Here is a 22,788-nt window from a genome sequence, read left to right as displayed (position 1 = left end):
CCCCCCACCTCCCTCCCGGCCGGGGCGGCTGGCCGGGCAGAGGGGCTCCTCACTTCCCAGTAGGGGCGGCCGGGCAGAGGCGCCCCTCACCTCCCGGACGGGGTGGCTGGCCGGGTGGGGGGCTGAGCCCCCCACCTCCCTCCCGGACGGGGCGGCTGCCCGGGCGGGGGGCTGATCCCCCCCACCTCCCTCCCGGCCGGGGCGGCTGGCCGGGCAGAGGGGCTCCTCACTTCCCAGTAGGGGCGGCCGGGCAGAGGCGCCCCTCACCTCCCGGATGGGGCGGCTGGCCGGGCGGGGGACTGACCCCCCCACCTCCCTCCCGGACGGGGCGGCTGGCCGGGCAGAGGGGCTCCTCACTTCCTAGTAGGGGCGGCCGGGCAGAGGCGCCCCTCACCTCCCGGATGGGGCGGCTGGCCAGGCGGGGGGCTGAGCCCCCCACCTCCCTCCCGGACGGGGCGGCTGGCCAGGTGGGGGGTTGACCCCCCCACCTCCCTCCCGGACGGGGCGGCTGCCCGGGCGGGGGGCTGACCCCTCACCTCCCTCCCGGACAGGGCGCTGGCCTGGCGGGGGGCTGACCCCCACCTCCCTCCCGGACGGGGTGGTTGCTAGGCAGAGACGATCCTCACTTCCCAGATGGGGTGGCAGCCGGGCGGTGGGGCTCCTCACTTCTCAGACGGGGCGGTTCCCAGGCGGAAGGTCTCCTCACCTCTCAGACGGGGCGGCCGGGCAGAGACGCTCCTCACCTCCCAGACGGGGTCGCGGCCTGGCCGAGGGGCTCCTCACATCCCAGACGGGGCGGTGGGGCAGAGGCGCTCCCCACATCTCAGACGATGGGCGGCCGGGCAGAGACGCTCCTCACTTCCTAGATGGGATGGCGGCCGGGAAGAGGCGCTCCTCACTTCCCAGGTGGGATGGTGGCTGGGCAGAGACGCTCCTCACTTTCCAGACTGGGCAGCCAGGCAGAGGGGCTCCTCACATCCCAGACGATGGGCGGCCAGGCAGAGACGCTCCTCACTTCCCAGACGGGGTGGCGGCCGGGCAGAGGCTGCAATCTCCGCACTTTGGGGGGCCAAGGCAGGCGGCTGGGAGGTGGAGGCCGTAGCAAGCCGAGATCACGCCACTGCGCTCCAGCCTGGGCACCATTGAGCACCGAGTTAACGAGAGTCCGTCTGCAATCCTGGCACCTCGGGAGGCCGAGGCTGGCGGACCACTCGCGGCTAGGAGCTGGAGACCAGTCCGGCCAACACAGTGAAACCCCGTCCCCACCAAAAAAACACGAAAACCAGTCAGGCGTGGCGGCACGCGCCCGCAATCGCAGGCACTCGGCAGGCTGGGGCAGGAGAATCAGGCAGGGAGGCCGCAGCGAGCCGAGATGGCAGCAGTACAGTCCAGCCTTGGCCCGGCATGAGAGGGAGACCGTGGAAAGGAGAGGGAGAGGGAGACCGTGGAAAGGAGAGGGAGAGGGAGACGGGAGAGGGAGACGGGAGACGGAGACGGGAGAGGGAGACAGGAGAGGGAGACAGGAGAGGGAGACGGGAGAGGGAGACAGGAGACGGGAGAGGGAGAGGGAGAGGGAGCGGAGTTTCACTCTTGTAGCCCAGGCTGAAGTGCAATGGTGCAATCTTGGCTCACTGCAACCTCCACCTCCCGGGTTCAAGCGATTCTCCTGCCTCACCTTCCCGAGTAGCTGGGATTACAGGCATGCGCCACCACGCCCAGCTTTTTTTTTTTTTTTTTTTTTGGATTTTTATTAGAGACAGGGTTTCACCATGTTGGCTAGGCTGGTCTTGAACTCCTGACCACAGGTGATCACTCATCTCAGCTTCCCAAAGTGCTGGGGTTACAGACGTGAGCCACCGTGCTCAGCCAGCACATTGCATTTTAAGGGTGCTCTATATTAGTGGAATTTGCACTGAAGTTTCGACCAAAAGACATTTAGTCTTCAACCTTTCATTCCCCTAAGCTCTGGCCACAGCTGCAGCTGCAGCTGCATCTGGCGTACTCTTGAATGGACTGGAAGCCTGGCACGGTGGGGTGTAGGATTTCAACAGTGGTCTCAGTCCAGATTTTCCTGCTGTGGGCTGAGTGACATCAAGGAGATAGGGCCGTTCTTGATGTTTTTTCCCTTCCAGCTTTTATGTATTGCACTAATTTAAGATCAGAATTACTTTAAAAAAATAATCTTTAAAGGGAAAATTCTCTTCAATCCCACCACTCAGTACATATCAAGTATATTTTGCTTTTCCAAGCGCTTCCAGACCCCTCTCTGCATGTACACTTATAACATGGTTATAATTAGCGTGTGTCCCGACTTCATTTTATTCTGGTTTTTCTATAGTCTAAAATTAAGTTTGGGGTGAGCTGGTGTGACCTGAAGGGTTGAAAGATAATGTCGTAAGTATGGCTGTATCCTCAGCCCAATGCTGCATGAGGGAAATGCCCCAGAAGGGGAACCAAAGGGTTGTTCAAGTGCTAGACAGTTATTCTGGAGTTTGTTACCTCATTTTCTCAGTCTTGTCCCAGTCTTGCTCTCCTTTCCCTTTCCCTTCCCTTCCCTTGATGGAGTCTCACCCCATGGCCCAGGCTGGAGTGCCATAGCATGATCTCGGCTCACCGCAACCTCCGCCTCCTGGGTTCAACTGATTGTTCTGCCTCAGCCTCCCGAGTAGCTGGGATTACAGGCACCCGCCACCACGCCCACCTAATTTTTGTATTTTTAGTAGAGACGGGATTTCACCATGTTGGCCAGGCGGGTCTCCAACTCCTAACCTCGTGATCTGCCCTCCTCGGCCTCCCAAAGTGCTAGGATTACAGGCGTGAGCCACCGTGCCTGGCCGCCCTTTCTTTCTTTTGCCAAATGCAATGGACTGAATGTTTTTGTCCCTCTACAGTCCATTTGTTGAAATCCTAACCCTGAAGGTTGAGGGTATCAGGAGGTGGGGCTTTTTGGAGGCACTTGGGTTGGAGGGTAGAGCTCTCATGAATGGGATGAGTGCCATTATGAATGAGGCCTGAGAAAGACTCCTTATCTCCTCTGTCATGTGAGGATACAGCTGGAAGACAGCCATCTATGAATGACCTCTCACCAGGTACTGCCAGTACCTTGATCTTGGCCTTCCTGGCCCCAGAACTGTGAGAAATACATTTCTACTGTTCATAAGCTACCCAGCCTATGATATTTTGTGATAGCAGCCCAGATGGAAGAAGATACCAAGATACTTTTAGCTCACTGACATGTCTTCTGTTGGGATTTGTCAGAAAGAGGATCTTCTCATTTGGCTGAGCTGATAGAGTGACTTTAAATTCTGCCCAGAGCCTTACATGAACATATTGTAAATCCCCTTCCTCGTTTTTTCACTCAGCCACAAAATACACATACCTCCCTCATGAAGGCGCCTCTACCTTTTCCCTTCCTCACTCTGTCTGCTCCCACCCCTTCCAAAAGACAGTGTTATTATGTTGATGCCTGAGCAGCGTAGCCTTTTCCCCACCCTGCCTCTGTCCTTTCTTCATGGCTGTAGATAATAGGTGCCATGTTTCAGCCTCTGTTGGGGAACTGGCTTTACTAAGCTCCAGCGATGTGCCAGGGCTTTTTCATACATTCTCACTGTAACCCCCCCAGCCACACTATGCAATAGCGATTTGTTCCACTTTGCCCATGTGGAGGCTGCAGGTTGGAATTTAAGAATTGTGCCCAAGGACACAGACTCGGGAACAGTAGGATCCAGAGCTGGCTGACTTCAGATCCTGGCATTCTCCATTGGACCATGCTTGCACGTGACCCTCTCTGACACCTCCCAGGTATTGTGACGGAAAGGTAAAAAATAAATACACTACTCTAGGCATATAACTGTGAGGTGGGGTAGAGACTTGAGAGTCCATGTCAGCTGGTTTCTTGCGGGTAACTGCTGGCAGAGTTAGCTCATCCTAGGTGACTTTATTGCCTCATCAGATTCCTATTTGATACTCTCATGTGTGTGTGTGTGTATGTGTGTGTGTGAAATATCCACCTACCTAGGGTCACAGTTTAGTGCCTAGGTCTTGGGCTCACCCACCTCAGCAATGTTTTAAACCTTGGACTTTACCCAGCTCCTTTCCCCAGATAGAATTCATCCGCTCAGAAAAAGTTTAGTGAACTGCTGCTATGTGCCAAGCCCTGTGCTAAGGGCTGGATATTAAATCCAGAGAGACTGTTAAACAGGTTAAAGTTCTGTTTCTCAAACAAGGGTTTCTGAGTCTTTAGAGATACATACGAATTTTTAAAATTGTGTGTGTTACAATAATCTTATTTTACTGGCTGAGTGCTATGGCTCATGGCTGTAATCACAGCACTTCACCAGAGGCCAAGGTGGGAATATTGCTTGAGTTCAGGAGTTCGAGACCAGCTCTGGCAACATAGACCCAGTCTCTACAAAAAAAATTAAAAATTAGCCAGGCATGGTGGCATGCACCTGTGGTTCCAGCTACTTGGGAGGCTGAGGTGGGAGGATTGCTTAAGCCTGGGAGGTCAAGGCTGCAGTGAGCCATGATTGTGCCATTGCACTCCAGCCTAGGTGACAGACTCTGTCTCAAAAACCAGTTACAAAGAAAACTTCTTTTATAGCAATACTTTACAGCTGAAAGCGCAATAAAATCATTTTATTTTCTTAAATGTTACTCAAATGAGATCTCTGGATGTAGGGTGGGGATCTGGTGAGTTTTTTTTTTTTTTTCTTTAAAATGTCTATACATCACTCGTGAAAAATAAAAGGTTAAACTATTTTTTTCCTGCTGCAGAAACATATTTATATTTAAAAATACTTTTTGAATTAGCACCTAAATCAGTGAACTAACTCAAATCTTGAAATTTAGGGCACCAGGAGTATGTCAGGCTGATGGGGAAGATATTCCTGAGAAAGTAAACCTCGAGTATCTCTTACCACAGTGTGAAAATTGTGTTCTGCTCCTAGAGTCTGTGGACAGCCTGGACTGGTTTTCATCTTCTCTGTGGAACTTAACTAGCCAGCCAGTATGATCCCTTTGTCCTCTCAGCCCTCAGAGTGTTGTACACACCTCTGTTATTCCCTGTGTTGTCTGATGTTCAAATATAAGTCGCAAGTGATGTGTGTTCGGAAGAATCACTGGCCGAAGTTGCACTTGAGATCCCAGTTGTCACTGGAGTTGAATCTCTCTGTCCCCCAGCATCACTGAGTGCTTCCTATTGATGTGAAAATATTCTCTTTTTCTGGGGATAGGGCAGAAAAAGAAGTAGCATGCAGAAAGTTTCCAACAACCAACACATCAGTCTAGTTAAGTACAGAAGAGACGCATATGAAACATGAAACATGCAGATGATATAAGGTCTCATTTTGCTTGACTGTTGGCTTTTTTTTTTTGAGACGGAGTCTCGCTCTGTTGTCCAGGCTGGGGTGCAGTGGCGAAATCTCAGCTCACTGCAACCTCTACCTCCCAGGTTCAAGCAATTCTCCTGCCTCAGCCTCCTGAGTAGCTGGGATTACAGGTGCCTGCCACCACATCTGGCTAATTTTTTTGTATTTTTATTTTTCAGCCGGGTTTCACGATGTTGGCCAGCCTGGTCTCAAACTCCTGACCTCAGGTGATCTGCCCACCTTGGCCTCCCAAAGTGCTGGGATTACAGGCATGAGCCACCGCACCCAGCCAGTTTTGTGTATCTTTTCTTTCCCCCTCTAGAGGGTGGACACTCATCATTTGTCTCCTCCCTGGAGCCAACTATATTACAGGCATTTTGTTTAGTGATGAACTCATATGAATTACACCAAAAGTACAGAGTATGGTCGGATCCAGAGCTGGCTTGCTTCAAATCTGTTAGACCATTCTTGCCTCTGTAGGATTATCTGCTTCTACCAGTTTATCAGGTAACTGCACATAATAAATGGCCAATGATAAAAGTGGATATACAGCTGTAAAGCTAGGCTTCAGGACAGTAGGAAGGAGCACTGGTAGATTAGGCTCCTCCAGCCAGTTGCCAGGGAGGGACAAAGGACAAGAGATGGCTTAAATAAAATGCTGACACGCCCAGGGTACTCCTGTTGAAGCTGTTGAGTGAAAGTGAGTGCTTCAGGGATTTGGTGCAGAACGCTTTTCTGACAGCTGCTCTACTGCCTTTTCCTTTGAAGGCAGCTTCCCACCTTCCCCCCCGATTGTCTGTAAGCTTTGGACTTGGCTGTCCTTAGAGGCGCAGTACCACTGGTATGCGTTGTTTGGTGTGAACTGTGCTCCCCTGTCACATGGCAAAGTGATGCTTGCACATAGTGTGTGGATGCCGAGAGCTTCCTGAGCCAACCCTTTTCCAGCCAAAACTTTCCTAGCTGTGAGGGACAGTTTCCTTCAAATGTGTGGGAACTCACTAGACAGGTCATCCAGGATGGCTTTGGGATCCTTCTTAAGGATAGATGGAGCCTCTCTTCTTCTTTTTTTTTGTTTTTTTGTTTTTTTTCTTTGTTTGTTTGAGATGGAGTCTCGCTCTGTCGCCCAGGCTGGAGTGCAGTGGCGATCTTGGCTCACTGCAAGCTCCACCTCCTGGGTACACGCCATTCTCCTGCCTCAGCCTCCCAAGTAGCTGGGATTACAGGCACGTGTTACCATGCCCAGCTAGTTTTTTTTGTATTTTTAGTAGAGATGGAGTTTCACCATGTTGACCAGGCTGGTCTCGAACTCCTGACCTCAAGTGATCCGCCCACCTCATCCTCCCAAACTGCTGGGATTACAGGCATGAGCCACTGCGCCTGGCTGGAGCCTCTCTTTTCACAAGGGAAAGCTCTGGACCTCTAGCATTGCCCTGGAAGGTGAGCTTCCTGCTGACAGTACAGTCTCAGGATTGGCACCTTCTGTCTTCTGTGATTTGGCTTCAAGGATGTGGTGTCCCATCACAGCTCTACCATGTGTGTTAGCTGTGTGGCCTTGGATGAGTTACTTATTTTCACTGAATGTGTTTACTATGATCGAATGTTTATGTGCCCCCTAATTCATATGTTGAAATCCTAACCCTCAAGGTGGTGGTATTGGGAAGTGGGGCCTTTTGGGAGGTGATTAGGTCATCAAATCATCATCAAATTAGAGCCCTCATGAATGGGATTAGTGCCTTCATAAAAGAGGCCCAAGAGAGCTCATTTGCCCCTTCTACCATGTAAGGACGCAGTCAGAAGACACCATCTGTGAACCAGAAAGTGACTGTTGACACTCAACCCGCCGGGGCCTTGATTTTGGACTTGCCAGCCTCCAGAATAAATTTCTGTTATTTATAAGCCACCTAGTTTATAGTGTTACGGCAGCTTGAACAGACTAAGGTGGTGTTTTTCTGTCAATTGAGAAGAATAACACTCAGATTTGTTGCCGGACTAGAATGGAAGAATGCATATAGAGGCACTGACATAATGCCTGGCAGGTGGCACACAGCAAATGACGTAGTGAATGGTGTCACCAGGATTTTGAGAATGGCAGAGGGTGAGCATTGGGGTGGATGGTGGTGTATCCTCACATGTATCCCCTCTGGTTCCTTCTCTCAGCTGGAGATTCTAGGGAGGTGTGGGTAGCGCTGTGTACCAGCTTTCCGTAGTCCTGGGGTTGTGTCAGGCAGTCAAGAAACACTTGTAAATAGATGTGATCTTGGCTGAATCTGTTAATGGATTTGCTGACTGTTATCCTTACTATATAGAAAGCCATTTACATGTAGACCAAATTGTAAAGGGCTCACTGTTGATGGCTGATGAAAGTCAGCCAGCCTTCCTTACCTGAAGGGGATAGGGGAGGGACTTCGGGCCTGGAACGAGGATCAGCTCCAGGCTGCCCGAGGCTAGGTTTTCTTAAGAAGGGAAAGGGGTCATGTCAAAGGCTCCTGCAGGATCTGGCCAGTCCTTCCCACACTCTGCTTGGGTCCTGTTGTTGAGCATCTGTCTGCCTTGACCTGAGGAAGCAAGGCCCTGCCGAGAGGCAATGAGCCTGGGGACCATAATTAGGTGATTTCATGTAAAATGCTCTTCAGTTATTTCTTGAGAGGCTGAAGATAGAAAAATATGCGAGCCTCCAGAAGTCCTGAAGCCATCTCTAGATTATCACCCCGAGGAACAGCTAGTTTTCCTTCCTTGAATTTTTGTTTATCTGTGTAATAGACTTGCTTGTTAGTTGTTGCCAGGCCCCAAGGTTTCTGTGGGTGTGTGTGATGAGGAGGAGGAAAACCCCATCGAAAATGCTTAAAGGATTTTGCTGACAAATTTTCTACTAAAAGTGAGTTTCCTAAATCTTCCCGGACAAATACTTACAACTCATTAAGAAATAACTTAATTTTTCTGGTTTTCTCTGAACACTAGTGTGTTGCCAGTTTAGAAAAGGGGAAGGGGAGTTGGAGGCAAGAGCTGACCTTTCTAAGAACTTTCTATTATACTTGCCAAGCATTTTAAATACACATTTAGGCTAACAGCTATAAAAACAGGTGACTTTGGCTGGGCATGGTGGCTCATGCCTGTAATCCCAGCACTTTGGGAGGCTGAGGCGGGCGGTTCACTTAAGGTCAGGAGTTTGAGACCAGCGTGAACAACATGGTGAAACTCCATCTCTACTAAAAATACAAAAATTAGCCAGGCGTGGTGGCATGTGCCTGTAATCCCACCTACCCAGGAGGCTGAGGCGCAAGAATTGCTTAAACCTGGGAGGTGGAGGTTGCAGTGAGCCAAGATCATGCCACTGCACTCCAGCCTGGGTGACAGAGCAAGACTGTCTCAAAAAAAAAAAAAAAAAAAAAAAGAAGAAGAAAGGTGACTTTAAGTTAGCTTTTGTGAATCTTGATTGTTGTCTGTTTCAAATTGGAGAAATGAATACTTCCCCTCAATCAATTTTCAGTACCTTTGTGAGGGGACATACACTGTTGGGGAGTCCACACACTTACATCTGTCCTCCTAGGAGGTTTTTTTTAAAAAACAGTTTTATTGAGATTACATTATTACACATTTCATGCATTTAAAATTTACAATAAATAGTTTTTAAGTAAATTCAAGCAGATCTGTAGACATCACATTATCTACTTTTAGAACATTTTAATCACCCCTAAAAGAAACCCTCCATCCATTAGCAGTCACTCCTCACTTCCCCTACAAACTCCTCAGCCCCTGTCAACCACTCTTTGATTTGCTATCTCTATAAATTTCCTTTTCTGGACACTTCATGTAAATGAAATCTATGTGGTCTTTTGTGACTGGCTTCTTTCACTTAGCACATTTTCAGTGTTCATACACATGTGACATCTGTCACTACTTTGTTTCTTTTTATCACCAAATGGTAGTCCAATGTTATCTATTCACCAGGTGATCGATATTGGGGTTGTTTTCACATTTTGGCTATCGTAAATAATACTGCTACGAACATTCATGTACGAGATTTGTGTGGACATAATGTTTTCGTTTCTCTTGGGTATATACCTAAGAGTGGAATTGCTGGGTCATATGGTAATTCCATGTTTAACATTTTGAAGAACTGCTAAACTTTTCCAACATTACTGCACAATTTTACATTCCTACCAACAATGCATGAGGGTTTCAGTTTCTGTACATCCTCACCAACACTTGTTGTTATGTCCTTTTAAAAAATTATAGCCAATCTAGTGTGTATAAAGTGGTATCTCACTGTGGTTTTGGTTTGCATTTCCCTGATGACTAATGATGTTGCACATCTTTTCCTGGGTTTGTTGTCCATTTTTGTATATCTTCTTTGGAGAAACATCTATTCAGATCTTTAGCCTGTTACTCAGTTGGATTGTCTGCTTATTATTGAATTGTTAAAGGGTTTGATTTGGATACTTTTTTTTCTTTTTTTTTTTTTTCAGACAGATTCTCATTCTGTCGCCCAGGCTGGAAGGCAGGGGCGCAATTTCAGCTCACTGCAACCTCCTCCTCCCAGGTTCGAGCAATTCTCCAGCCTCAGCCTCCCGAGTAGCTGGGATTACAGGCATGCACCACCATGCCTGCTAATTTTTGTATTTTTAGTACATGGCCAACATGGTGAAACCCCGTCTCTACTAAAAAAAATAAATACAAAAATTAGCCGGGTGCAGTGGCACGTGCCTGTAATCCCAGCTATTCGGGAGGCTGACATAGGAGAATCGCTTGAACCTAGGAGGCGGAGGTTGCAGTGAGCCAGATCACGCCACTGCACTCCAGCCTGGATGACAGTGAGACTCCATCTCAAACAAACAAAAACTTAAAATTTTATTAAGGGCTTTATTTCTTTGCATGTCAATTTCTCATTGTTCCAGCACCATTTATGAAAAAGATGGAAAGAAATGTTCTGCAAATAATATATATGATAAGGGATTTGCATGCAGGAGGGAAAAAAAAAAGTCCTACAACTTGAAAGTAAAAATTACATTTTGGGAGGCCGAGGTGGGTGGATCACCTGAGGTCAGGAGTTGGAGACCAGCCTGACCAACATGGTGAAACCCTGTCTTTACTAAATACAAAAAATTAGCCGGGCGTGGTACTGCATGCCTGTAATCCCGTCTACTTGGGAGGCTGAGGCGGGAAAATCGCTTGAACCCGGGAGGCAGAGGTTCCAGTGAGCTGAGATCACACCACTGCACTCCAGCCTGGGCAACAAAGTGAGACTCCATCTAAAAAAAAAAAAAAAATTAAAATTAAAATAAAAAAATATTATTATGTAATCTAGGGGTAGAAAGAATAGGAAAGGCCGGGCATGGTGGCTGACACCTATAATCCAAACACTTTGGGAGGCCATGGTGGGAAGATTGCTTGAGCCCAGGAGTTTGAGACCGACCTGGGCAACATAGTGAGACCCTGTCTCTACTAAAAATACAAAAAATTAGCTGGGCAGGGTGGCACATGCCTGTAGCCCCAGCTACCCAGGAAGCTGAGATGGGAGAATCACCTGAGCCTGAGAGATGATGCAGTGAGCCAAGATCACACCACTGTACTCTAGCCTGGGCAATAAGAGTGAGACCCTGTCTCAAAAAAAAAAAAAAAAAAAAAAGGAAAGAAAGAAAAAGAAAGGAAAAGTCATTGTAAATTAGTGAAAAACATTTTTTGTTTTTGTTTTTTTCTTTTTGAGACGGAATTTTGTTTTTGTTGCCCAGGCTGGAGTGTAATGGCGTGATCTCTGCTTACTGCAACCTCTGCCTCCTGGGTTCACGCAATTCTTCTGCCTCAGCCTCCCGAGTAGCTGGGATTACAGGTGCCCGCCACCATGCGCAGGAAATTTTTGTATTTTTAGTAGAGATGGGGTTTCACGGTGTTGGCCAGGCTGGTCTCTAACTCCTGACCTCAGGTGATCTGCCTGTCTCAGCCTCCCAAAGTGCCAAAGTGCTGGGATTACAGGCATGAGCCATTGCACCCAGCCACTTTTTTTTTTTTTTTTTTTTTAGTATTTTAAAGCAGTGTATTTCTTTCAATTGTATGTGTTTCAATTAGCCAAAATACAAACAAAACCAAACCAGCAAAATAACCAATAAGTCTTTATCATGAGATTTATTCAACATTAAGTTATGCCACTTCTTATAAGCTCAATTAATAAGAACTTACTACATCTACAAATTACAAGTTGCTGAAGGTTAACATAGTGAAATCAGCCACAAATGTTAAAAATCAAGGAAAAGTTTATTTAGTCAACAGTCATTCAATAAACAAACATTTAATGAGCACTTGCTGTGGGCGAGGCTGGTCATGGATGAAGCCAAGAAAATAGATCTCTTATCTTCCCAGGGCCTTTTAAATGAACCAGTATTTATAAACATTCCAATACATTGCCTGAGAAAACAATTAATATTGCTATTATCATAACTTAGATGCTGAGATGTGAAAACTTGAGTCACTGGAAACCAATACTTGTTAATATGTCTTTTATTTATTTATTTATTTTTTTGAGACAGAGTCTCGCTCTGTCGCCCAGGCTGGAGTGCAGTGGCACGATCTCGGCTCACTGCAAGCTCCGCCTCCCGGGTTCACGCCATTCTCCTGCCTCAGCCTCCCGAGTAGCTGGGGCTACAGGCGCCCACCACCACACCCAGCTAATTTTTTTGTATTTTTAGTAGGGATTACAGGCGTGAGCCACTGTGCCTGGCCAATATGTCTTTTTTAAAAATTAGTAGTAGATGGTGAATATTATTGGAAAGGTACAGATACAGAATTCTGGGCACAATTGCATCGAATAAGGCTGAGGTTATAATTAAGCATTAGGAAAAGAGCAGCACATCTAAATGTTGCTGCTTGTGTTTCAAATTCGCCTATAAAATTATGCAAGTGAGTCTGCTTTTACCAGAAGGAGTGAATTTGTGTGTGTGTGTGTTTTGTTCTTTTGTTTTTTGGAGACAGAGTCTTGCTCTGTCGCCCAGGCCGGAGTGCAGTGGCCCGATCTTAGCCCACTGCAACCTCCCTCTCCTGGGTTCAAGCAATTCTCCTACCTCAGCCTCTGGAGTAGCTGGGATTACAGGCACTCGCCACCACGCCCGGCTAATTTTTTGTATTTTTTTTTTTTTTTCTTTAGTAGAGAGGAGGTTTCACCACGTTGGCCAGGCTGGTCTCAAACTCCTGGCCTCAGGTGATCCACCGCCCTCCTCAGCCTCCCAAAGTGCTGGGATTACAGGCGTGAGCCACCGCACCTGGCCAAATTTGTGTTTTGATCAGTGTCCCTTTCTTCTTTTTAAGTGGTTGAAGCAATGCATAGCAAACCTTTCTACTGCCTTGCAGGTGTTCTAGTTTAAGCTGAAGTGGCTTGATAGTCTCTTTTTCCCCTTCTCTACCTGCAACCTGAGGATGCTGGGGTTGCTTTTCTTCCTCTTCTAAGCCAGTTAGTGTAATCTTCCTCCATGTTCTTGGCCTGCATTTTTCCCCTCTGGGGTGGAGTTCAGTTTACCACTGGAAGATGTTTGCATTTTCCAACCCAGCAGACCCCTGGTCAAACATTAAATATAGCTTCATGCTAGCTCTGTGTATCTTCTTGGTCAGGAAAGTATTTTCTCACTACAGAGTTAACCTTCCCACTAAGAACTTCCCAGAGTAAGAGTGGATTTATTCAGGTATTGGGTACCTTCTGAGGATGTGGATTTCTGTCAACACTGATCTATAACTTTTCATTTTGAAAGGCTTGAAACAACCCATTCAGAGCCTGGAGGCCATGGCTCATGTGCTAGAAGTTGATAACTTTTGTTATTGGACTTTGGACGGGTAGGGAGTTTGCTTATTGTTATCATCTTTCCTTGGTAGAGTGCACTTACACATCACTATTTTATATCAGCTCCCCTCCCCCATTATTGCCTAACTTCAGTGGTGGTTCTTGGTTTTTAAGTGTGTATTTGTGTTGCTAAGAGTGAAATTGAGGTTATTTTATTTTTATTTATTTTTATTTTTATTATTATTTTTTTGAGACAAGAGTCTCGCTCTGTCTCCCAGGCTAGAGTGCAGTGGCACCGTCTCGGCTCACTGCAAGCTCCGCCTCCCGGGTTCATGTCATTCTCCCGCCTCAGCCTCCCGAGTAGCTGGGACTACAGGTGCGTGCCACCACGCCCGGCTAATTTTTTTTGTGTGTATTTTTAGTAGAGATGGGGTTTCACCATGTTAGCCAGAATGGGCTCAATCTCCATTGATTACAGGGATTACAGGCATGAGCCACCACGCCCAGCCTTATTTTATTTTTTTGAGATGGAGTCTCACTCTGTCACCCAGGCTGGAGTGGAGTGGTGTGTTCTTGGCTCACTGCAACTTCTGCCTCCCAGGTTCAAGCTATTCTCCAGCCTCAGACTCCCAAGTAGCCGGGATTACAGGTACATGCCACCACACCCAGTTAATTTTTGTATTTTTAGTAGAGATGGGGTTTTACTATGTTGGCCAAGTTGGTCCAAACTCCTGAACTCAAGTGACAACCCACCTTGGCCTCCCAAAGTGCTGGGATTACAGGCATGAGCCACCACACCTGGCCTGAAATTGAAGTAATTTTAACTGAGATACCACACAAGTAAAATATACTTCATGTTACCGATGTCCAAATGTTAGTTGGTTTTTTGTTGTTGTTGTTGTTGTTGTTGTTTTGAGATGGGATCTCACCCTGTTGCAGAGGCTGGAGTGCAGTGGTAACCCTGACCTCCCCAGGCTCAGGTGATCCTCCCACCTCAGTTTTTGTATTTTTGGTAGAGACGGGGTTTCGCCATGTTACCCAGATTAGTCTTGAACTTCTGGGCTCAAGCAATCAGCCTGTCTCAGCCTCCCATAGTGTGAGGATTACAGGTGTCAGCCACCACGCGCGGCCTTAGTTTGGTTTTTATCAATGATGTAGGAAATCTATTAAGAGACTATTTATAGCCGGGTGCAGTGGCTCACCCCTGTAATCCTCGCACTTTGGGAAGCTGAGGCGGGCAGATCATCTGAGGTCAGGAGTTCCAGACCAGCCTGGCCAACATGGTGAAACCCCATCTCTACTAAAAATACAAAAATTAGCCGGGCATGGTGGCACGTGCCTGTAGTCCCAGCTGGTTGGGAGGATAAGGCAGGAGAATAGCTTGAACCCAGCAGGCGGAAGTTCCAGTGGGCCAAAAGTGTGCCACTGCACTCCAGCCTGGGCAACAGAGCAAGACTCTGTCTCAAAAAAAAGAAAAAACAAAAGAGACTACTCACAATATCTAGAATAGAATATTTGAACATATTTTCCACCTTTGGATGGGCTCATATCCAATAAGAATTAGATTAAATGTTATGTCTAAACTTTGAAAGTTGTACTATCCATCTAATTCTGGGTAGAATGCTTGGTTAGCCCAAGCTGATAATCGAGAACTGAGAAAAAGATCAACACAAAGGGATTTGTCTTGTTATAGTGGATGATTGTTTTGTTGACAGTTTGGTTATGATGACTTCTTAATGTTTTAAGTGGCCGTACTCCTTACCTGTCTTTGTGCAGGGTGCCATAATAAAATACTGCATGGCTGACATGATAGACATTTATTTTCTCGCAGTTCTGGAGGCTGGAAAGACGAAAAGTACCAGCAGCATGGTTGGTTTCTGGTGAGGGCTCTCTTCCTGGGTTGTAGATGGCTGTCTTCTCACTGGGTCTTCACATGGCAGGGAAAGCAAGGAAGCAAGCTATCTGGCATCTCTTCTTATAAGGGTACTAATCCCTTCATGGGGTCCCTTCCTTGACCTCACTGAAACCTAATTACCTCCCAAAGATCTTATCTCCAAATACTATCACATTGGGGATTAGGGCTCTAACATGTGTATTTTGAGAGGGGACACAGTTCATAGTATTAGTCATAAATGACATAAAAGCTCTGGTTAATACACCCGTCTGGGTTATTGTGCCTTTCCTTCAAGAGACCCACTAATAGCTACATGTAGTGGATTATCAGGCTGAATTCATCCATCTATTTCCCATGAAATACAGATGAGAGAGGACACTGTGAAATACAATATTTTATATGTTTAATGTTTCATGCCTTATGAAGAAAGTCTTGCTATTTTAGTTGGATTTTATTCCTTAATCCCCACCCCCCACTCCCAGTTACGTGAAGGCATAAGAAAAGGATCTCCCAATTAAATGAAGGCATAAGAAAAGGATCAGGTGGCTGGGCCCGGTGGCTTATGCCTGTAATCCCAGCACTTTGGGAGGCTGAGGCGGGCAGATTACGAAGTCAGGAGTTCGAGACCAGCCTGGCCAATATGGTGAAACCCCGTCTCTACTAAAAATACAAAAATTAGCCAGGCATGGTGGTGGATGCCTGTAATCCCAGCTACTCAGGAGGCCGAGGCAGGAGAATTGCTTGAACCCGGGAGTCGGAGGCTTCAGTGAGCCGAGATCCTGCCATTGCACTCTAGCCTGGGCGACAGAGCCAGACTCCGTCTCAAAAAAAAAAAAAAAGAAAGAAAAGGATCAGGTAGTAAATAGAATCGAATAACATCTTTATCCATGTTGGAGATTTTATGTATATTTAAAATGCACAAAGATAGTCTACATTTCCCTCTATTTTCTTTTATTTTTGGTTTGATCCTTTTTTTGTTTGAAATTTAAGCAAGGCCCCGCCCCCGCTCCCCATGAGCGCAGCTCCAAGCTCCGGGCTCCTAGAAGGCAGCGCCACTGGTCGTCTCCCTTTAGCTGCCATCGGCCGCCATCATGATTATCTACTGGGACCTCGTCAGCCATGATCAGGTGTGTTCATGAGATCCGGGAGATCCCAGACTGGCTGTGCGTGAAAGTGGAGGCAAAGATGGTCTGTAGGAGAGAGGGTAACACTGATGACTCGCTCATTGGTGGAAATGCCTCCGCTGAAGGCCCCGAGGGCGAGGGCACGGAAAGCACAGTAATGGCTGGTGTTGATACTGTCATGAACCATCACTTTCAGGAAACTAGCTTCACCAGAGAAGCCTACAAGAAATACATCAAAGGTTACGTGATATCAATCAAAGACAAACTTGAAGAACAGAGACCAGAAAGAGTAAAACCTTTTATGACAGGGGCTGCAGAACATGTCAAGCACATCCTTAGTAATTTCAAAAACGACCAGTTCTGGCCGGGCGTGGTGGCTCACGCCTATAATCCCAGCACTTTGGGAGGCTGAGGTGGGAGGATCACTTGAGCTCAGGAGTTTGAGACCAGCCTTGGCAACATAGTGAGACCCTGTCCCTACCAAAAATACAGAAAATTAGCTGGCTGTGGTTGGTGCACACCTGTAATCCCAGCTACTCGGGAGGCTGAGGTGGGAGAATTGCTGAACCCGGGAGGCGGAGGCTGCAATGAGCTGAGATTACTGCACTCCAACCTGGGTAACAGAGCAAGACTGTCTCAAAACAAACAAAAAGCTACCAGTTCTTTCTGTATTGGGGAAACCATGAATCCAGGTGGCATGGTTGCTTTACTGGACTACTGGGAGGATGGTGTGACTCTATATGTGATTTTCTTTGAGGATGATTTAGAAATGGGAAAATGTTAACAAATTTGGCAATTGCTTTGGATGTATCACCTGTCATCGTAACTGACTGCAGCTTGTCATCCACACAACAACAGGACTTAAGAAAATGGGAATGATGTCATCTTGAGCTCTTCATTTATTTCGACCATGCTTTATTTGGAATGGAGGCATTGTTTTAAGAAAAGCACGTCATGTAGTTTGTCTAAAAATAAAATGCATTTAAACTCAAAAAATCTAAGCAAAAGAGATCATAAGGGCATTAATTTGGGGAGCAGGGACATGTGGTTAAGATGCTTTTTGATAACAGTTTGAATTTTCTATGCTGATTAAAAAAAGAGAAGAACATTTTCTTTTACCCCATACAGTAGAATATAAACCCCATACATAATAAGCAAGAGCTACAAAAAGGTTTTTGGCCAACATTAATATACACGAAATACTATATTTAGTATACTAAAAGGATAACAATTCAGTTTACTACTAATAATACAGTGATGTACATGAAATAGTCATGTATAGCTCTAATATTCACATATATAATTAAAATCACATTTAAAATTTAAATGACATTAATTTTGAATATTCCTTTTCCCACTCATATAGTTTATGAAGCAAATTTATTCAAATAATCAGAGCCAAATTTTGAGTCAGCTGAGTCAGTTTTAAGGGTGTATTGCTTTCCATCTTTATTATTTGAAAGACTGTAATATTTATATTCATGTATGGTGCTGTCACTGGACATTTTATCCAAGACCACAAGTATTCATATGACCCTGCCACAGTTCCTCCATACCTTCATCCCTTCATCCTATAATTGAAAATAGCTTACGTTTATGGATGCGTTTACTACGTGCCAAATACTGTCATCGGTGCCTTACATGTATTAACTCGTTTATGCAGAGAAATCTGTGAGATTGATACCTTATCTCACTTTATTCAGGGAACTAAGGTTCAGAAAGGTCAAATAACTTACCTATGCGCTCAAAGTCACATAGTTCATGAAAGGCAGAGCCAAGATTCAAACCCAGCTGTGGAGCTCCAGAGTTCCTGCATTTTTTTTTTTTTTTTTTTTTTTTGGAGACTTAGTCTTGCTCTGTCGCCCAGGCTGGAGTACAATGGTGTGAGCTGGCCTCACTGCAACCTCTGCCTCCTAGGTTCAAGCGATTCTCATGACTCAGCCTCCCAAAGCATCTGGGATTACAGATGCCCCACCACCATGCCTGGCTAATTTTTATTTTTTCTTTTCCTTTCTTTTTTTTTTTTTGAGACAGAGTCTCACTCTGTCAACTGGGCTGGAGTGCAGTTGCGCAAACTCTGCCTCCTGGGTTCAAGCGATTCTCTTGCCTCAGCCTCCTGAGTAGCTGGGATTACAGGCACCCACCACTACCCCAAACTAATTTTTTTGTATTTTTAGTAGAGATGGGGTTTCACCATGTTGGCCAGCCTAGTCTCGGACTCCTGACCTCGTAATTCACCCACCTCGGCCTCCCAAAGTGTTGGGATTACAAGCATGAGCTACCACACCCAGCCTTTTTTTTTTGTATTTTTAGTAGAGACGGGGTTTCACCATGTTGGCCAGGCTGGTCTCGAACTCCTGACCTCAAGCTATCCATCTGCCTCAGGTTCCCAAAGTGCCGGGATTACAGGCATGAGCCACCACGCCCAGCCAGTTCCTGCTTTTAACCGCCATGCTACTCTGCTACAAGAAAATATAGCACTTAAAATGGTGAGATTATCTCCCCTAGGCATAATTGTTAAATTTAATATTAAATTGATTTCCCCCCTTTATTTTAAACCAGTTCTGTTTAAGCATCTAAAATTCCCATTGATATGAGATAATTGTGTCTTCTCCCAATAGTAATTTGTCATCCAAATTAATATAATTGAAAGAGGTTCATAATATAATTTGTACAGACTCAAATATGTAACAACTTCCTCTTTTATAATAATGTTAGAGAAGAGAAAATATAACCTTATATTTTGACATACATGGTATGTAAGCCAAATCAATTTGTGATGATTTGATGGGATAGTTACACTATTTCTGAAACAACTGCTGGTCACTAGGCACTGTACTAGGCTGTTGACATATTACCTATTTTCTCTGAAACTCTATAAGGAAAGTAGCATTGTTCTAGTTTTGTAGATGAATTAATTCAGGCTCAGATAATATGAGAAACTTGTCCAGCACAATACAGAGCCTGGGGCAGTAGAGTTGAGACTCACCCTTTGTGGAGCCATCGCTAAAGCTTCTGTTCTGTGGATGCCACCATGTGGCTTCACTGGACATACAGAACTGGGTTCAGAAGCCCCTGACTTGGAGCACATGGCCACTGCATCGCCCCTGTCAGCTGACTCCTACAGTCCTTCCCGCTTTCTTTCGTTTCTCTGTTTTCTTGCCGAGTCTGGCAGGACTTTTGGCTGCAAACAACAGAAATTCCTGTAGCTAGTTTAAGCAGAAAGGGATGTGTTAACGGTTGTTGGTTAGGTGGTTCACAGAAGTTCTGGGAAGAACCAAGAATCAGGCTTGGATGTGATGGAGCCAGGAAAGGAGCCAAACCATACCATGGGTCTGTTCTAGCAGAAAAATCATGCTGCCTCCGCTGGCTGCTGAGTCCCCAGGAGCTGAGGGAATGAATGCCAGGACTGCGCTTCTCTTCTGCCATGCTCCTCAGAAGGCCTGGATCACAATGGGTGACCCTTGCCGCCTCTGTCACTCACACTGCATCCAGGTTATACTGGGATGCTTCTGATTGGTAGAAATAAGCTCACATGCCTGCAACTCTGGCTGCAATGGGGTATGGTTGTTTCACATTTTCTGCTAAATGGGGATTGAGTGAATCAGTCTACAGTGTCTGCCGTACTTAATCCACCCTGGTCCCGGCCCCAGCCCCAGCCCCAGCCCCAGCCTTGGCTCTACTACACAAAAGACCAGACAGTGTCTTAGTCCATTTGGTCTACTATAACAAATACCATAAATGAGATGGCTTATAAGTAACAAACTTATTTCCCATAGTCTAGAGGCTGGGAAGTCCAAGATCCAGGTATTAGCTGATTCAGTGTCTGGTGAGGGTCTGCTTTCTGGTTCATAGACGGTGCCTTCTTGCTGGGTCTTCATATGGTGGAAGAGGCCAGGCAGTTCTCTAGGGTATCTTTCATAAGGACACTAATCCCACTCATGAGCGCTCCTTTTTCATGACCTTATCGCTTCCCAAAGGCCCCACCTCCTAATATCGTACCTTGGAGGCTGAGATGGGCCTCCCAAAATTTGTATGCTAAAATCCTAACCCCCAAGGGGGTTCCTCCAATTTTGGAGGAACACAAAGATTCAGACCATAGCAGATGGGTATCCCATTTGTGCCTCATTCTCTAGTGCTTTGGTGGATACAGACTGAATTGATTGACATTTCTGTGCTTGTCTAAGTGTAACCAAACCCCGCAATTGACACGCTAGAGAAGGTTCGCCTTGTTCTGTTTCTCCTCCTGTAGCCGATATGGCTAACAGTGGGACTAACATGAGGGTCCAAAGTGAAAAAACTGCTCAACCACTCAAAGGAAACCCACTCCATGGAGGTGTCTTTCTAGCATGATGATCTTTTTGAAATTACGTTTTGTTTTAGTGGAGGAAGGCTTTCTTTTGAAGTCGGTATACTATTTGGAGTTCATAGGGTGAAGAACATAACCTTCCATTCCCACGTTTCTCTCTGAAGTTCGGGCTTTCATCTGCTGGGTCCCACATGCTGAGTGCAAGGATAACAAATGTACCCAGTGAACAAAAGTTTAGCGTCTTTTTTTATATGAAAAACATTGCATCCTTCTTTTAGGGTACAGGTTTTCAGTTGCCTTTGAGAAAAGCATCACATGTAGGCCCAAGATCTGAAAATAAAGGAGACTTGAAGAAAATACTGTTGATTAGAATAGTATCAGGCCAGATGTGGTGGCTCATGCTTGTAATACCAGCACTTTGGAAGGCTGAGGTGGGTGGATTGCTTGAGGTCAGGAGTTCAAGACCAGCCTGGCCAATATGGCAAAACCCTGGGCATGGTGGCACATGCCTGTAGTCCCAGCCACTCAGGAGGCTGAGGCACAACAATTGCTTGAACCCGGGAGGTAGAGGTTGCAGTGAGCTGAGATCATGCCCCTGCACTCCAGCCTGGATGACAGAGTGAAACTTCCTTGGGAAAAAAAAAAAAAAAAAGAATAGTATCAAAGGGAAAGAAACACAAAGCTAAGATTTAGCCCATGGTCTGCATTACTGAGGACTTCAGGCATATTGAATTCATATCTCTGATTAATTATCTAGTTTGTACAATTGAAAAATACAAAGGCTAAGACCCTAAGAGTTACTATATGAAATGTACAAACTCTGGATGCAGTGTCTGATTCATACTATTATAATGTTAACTTCTGGGCATTTCTAGAAGCTATGAACCTACTGGGTGGGGCTGTTCGTCATGGCTCTTGCTGCCAGTGTGGGTTTCTGTCTTTCTTAGTTTGGTAATCACATGGATAGTTGACATCATCAGGTGAATAAGCAGGTCAAAGTTGAAGGGGGAAAAACCAAATCTGTTTCTTTAACACCATTGTTCACTATGGCCAGGGTTTAGAGCTTACACAGTATTAGAAGTAGAGTCGTGAAGGATTTTAGTTTGCATTTTTCTGGTTATCTTGAAGTCTTGATTTTGCCAGAGGCTTGCAATTTATGTATTAATTTTCCTTCAGGTTCATTTAGCAGCAAGCGGAGGAACATTTGCATTTTAATTGTGTCATTCTCCAACCTCTCCCCTACCCCCAGCACACACTCTCTACTGCTAAAAGCTAGAGCCGGATGTCACTCCCTGCCTCTGGGTGACAGGAATGTCAGTGTCTGTAACTCTTCAGTGGCTACCAACCCAACCACAGTGTGCCCCAATGAACTTTTCCAGTGCCACGTGATCCCAGAATTAAACAGCTAATGAAATTCTCTGCTCAAGTGGCACATGCCTACACGGCTCCAAAACATTAAAACTTGGAGGTTTTTTCAAAATTAAAATGACTAAATAAAGTTTATTGCATTGTCATTCCAGTAAGTCATACTCAAGATTCTGATCCTGGCCGGGCGCGGTGGCTCACGCCCGTAATCCCAATACTTTGGGGGGCTGAGGCGGGTGGATCACGAGGTCAGGAGTTCAAGACCAGCCTGGCCAAGAAGGTGAAACCCCGTCTCTACTAAAAATACAAAAATCAGCCAGGCATGGTGGTGGGCACCTTAATCTCAGCTACTCGGGAGGCTGAGGCAGAGAATTGCTTGAACCCAGGAGGCGGAGGTTGCAGTGAGCCGAGATTGCACCACTGCACTCCAGCCTGGGTGACAGAGTGAGACTCCATCTCAAAAAAAGAAAAAAAAGATTCTGATCCTAACACAGGGATCTCATTTTGAAAAGGAAAAATTTAGGAGTAGATAGAACATGTCTCAGAGGACAACTTTGAAACTTTCAGAGGACAGATGTCAATGTGAGAAAGGGTACTCCAGTGAAATCTGGTGCCATTGCTAATGCCATTTTCTTAGATGATGAAACGGAGACAATAATTCAGTGACAAAGACTGTTTTTGTTCCAGGTGGTATTCTATTGAAATTGAGGCTATGCTGTGTATAGGACCACTTCTTAACACAGAATTGACATAGAAAGCTGGTGAAGCAAACCTAAATTCAGGCTTAGCAGCCTCAGTAATTCTGACATGTGCTCATACAGGAGTGGAGGTAGCATGAAATATTTACAGTGAGCCTGGCGGGGACTAGTGTATACAGAGGTTAAGTTCAGCAAAATGTAGGGGGTGGGGAAAGCCTGAAGTGGTGAAAACGTGTACCTAGTTGTCCCTGTGAGAGAGGCAAAGTT

At 46.0% G+C, this 22,788-nt stretch overlaps 1 protein-coding gene and 1 pseudogene across 5 annotated transcripts in view; both read left to right on the top strand.

The window, feature by feature from the left end:
• Nucleotides 1-22,788, top strand: part of PDZD2 (PDZ domain containing 2) — a 474,419-nt gene that overhangs the window by 255,639 nt on the left and 195,992 nt on the right. The gene's annotated exons all lie outside the window — the stretch shown is intronic.
• Nucleotides 3,622-17,095, top strand: LOC129397792 (translationally-controlled tumor protein-like; annotated as a pseudogene).

This window comes from Pan paniscus, chromosome 4 (genome assembly GCF_029289425.2).
Source record: "Pan paniscus chromosome 4, NHGRI_mPanPan1-v2.0_pri, whole genome shotgun sequence".
Lineage (NCBI taxonomy): Eukaryota > Metazoa > Chordata > Mammalia > Primates > Hominidae > Pan > Pan paniscus.
The sequence above is the reverse complement of the archived record's forward strand: the minus strand, read 5'-3'. Positions and strand labels throughout refer to the sequence as shown.